The sequence below is a fragment of the Mandrillus leucophaeus genome, unplaced genomic scaffold (assembly GCF_000951045.1).
Source record: "Mandrillus leucophaeus isolate KB7577 unplaced genomic scaffold, Mleu.le_1.0 Scaffold341, whole genome shotgun sequence".
NCBI classification, from domain to species: Eukaryota; Metazoa; Chordata; class Mammalia; order Primates; family Cercopithecidae; genus Mandrillus; species Mandrillus leucophaeus.
In genome coordinates, this window is record NW_012103599.1 from 312,080 (window position 1) to 314,066 (window position 1,987).

At 39.8% G+C, this 1,987-nt stretch overlaps 1 protein-coding gene across 1 annotated transcript in view; it reads left to right on the top strand.

Moving 5' to 3' along the window:
• The window catches only part of INADL (InaD-like (Drosophila)), a 475,627-nt gene that overhangs the window by 136,470 nt on the left and 337,170 nt on the right, over positions 1-1,987 (top strand). The gene's annotated exons all lie outside the window — the stretch shown is intronic.

Genomic DNA, 1,987 nt, shown 5'->3' on the forward strand with positions numbered 1-1,987 from the left:
TTGGTGGTGAGTGTTGTATTTTGTTAATATAGGAAGTAATAATAGTGCAACAGTTAAAAACACGGATTTTGGAGACACATATACCTGGCCAAGAATTTCTGTTTTACGTTTACTATGTGTGTGACCTTGAGCAGGTTTCTTAATGTCCTTGACTTACAATATCAGAAAAAATAATGTCTACCTCATAAGGTTTTGGGATTTAAAGGTTATATTCATTAAGTACATAGCATATTATTACATAAATACTAGCTGCTAATGTTGCTAGTTCTACTACTACCACTCTTACTGCTATTTTCATCTTCATGCTTTTAGCACAGACTTCTAAGCTCTCAGCACATTTCTTATATGTAAATTATTATTATTATTATTATTATTATTATTATTTTAGAGACAGAGTCTCTCTCTGTCATCCAGGCTGGAGTGCAGTGGCACGATCTCTACTCACTGCAACCTCTGCTTCCTGTGTTCAAGCAATTCTCATGCCTCAGCCTGTCAAGTAGCTGGGATTAATGGCATGTGCCACTGTGCCTGGCTACTAATTTTTTGTATTTTTAGTAGAGATAGGATTTCACCATGTTGGCCAGGCTGGTCTTGAACTCTGGAGCTCAGGCAATCTGCCTGCCTTGGCCTCCCAAAGTGCTTTTTTAGGGACATGAGGCACTGCACCTGGCTATTCTTATATGTAAATTAAAGTAAGTGTCCTTTTTAACTTTCGTTTGGGACTGATGTCAAGATGGTATGATAAGTTGAAATCCTTGTGACTCTAGCATTTTAACCATATAACCGTGAGAGTTTAATCTGCTTTTCTCTCCATCAAAGCACCTTGTAACTCCTAGCATCAAGAACCCCTATACTGTCAAACCATCTTGAAGTCATCTTGTTGCTTTATCTTACGGTCAGGGGTTACTGCTTATAACTGAAGGCTACGTTACAGTTATGGTGCTCTGGAGGCCTCTAATGCAAAAAACAAAGCGCCATCATCACCACCAACAACGGAAACTTAATGATGATGATTTTCAGCCAGTTTTATTATTATTTAAGTGCTTACTAAATGTCAGTCATTCTTTTAAGCCCTTTACACTTATTAACTATTAACTAAATTAATCCTCACAGCAACTTTAAGAATAGTCCTTTTGTTACCCTCATTACAGATGAATCAATCGAGGCACAGAGAATTGAGTAACTTACCCAAGGTCTTATAACTAGTAAGGGACAGAGTTGTAATGTGCACTCAGCAGGGCACCTTCACACCCTGTGCTCTTAGCCACAGTGCTGTACATGCCTGTATTACTATGTTGTCACTTGTCTAGTTTGTATGCAACATGTCTGGAACAGATAGCTTGGTTGTAATAAATTGTTAGTCTGGATTTCTAGAAACCTGGGCTCTGCCCCCAGCTTTGCTGTGAGTTAGCCCAGTAGGTTTCAAACTTAAAGATATGTAATATATATAAGAATCACCTGAGAGATAGTTAAAATGCAGTTTCCCAGGTTCTACTCCCAGAGATTCTCATTTAGTAATTCTGATACGCTCTTCAGGAATCTGCTTCTTCAATGGGCCACCTATGTAATTCTGATGCAGAATTTTATACTTTGAGAAACATCATACTAGTAATTTGGTCAATAGGTATATCACTTCTCTGAACCTATTTTTTTTCATCTTTGAAAAGACTGAACAAGACTAGAGAATTCCTAAGGTATTTTTTTAACTCCAGTTCTTTAATCTAGGAAACATTTTAACTTAACATACAAAAGGCCGGGCGCGGTGGCTCACGCTTGTAATCCCAGCACTTTGGGAGGCCGAGGCAGGTGGATCACCTGAGGTCGGGAGTTCAAGACCAGCCTGACCAACATGGGGAAACCCCGTCTCTACTAAAAATACAAAATTAGCCGGAGTGGTGGCACATTCCTGTAATCCCAGCTACTCGGGAGGCTGAGGCAGGAGAATCGCTTGAACCCGGGAGGCGGAGGTTGTGGTGAGCCGATATCG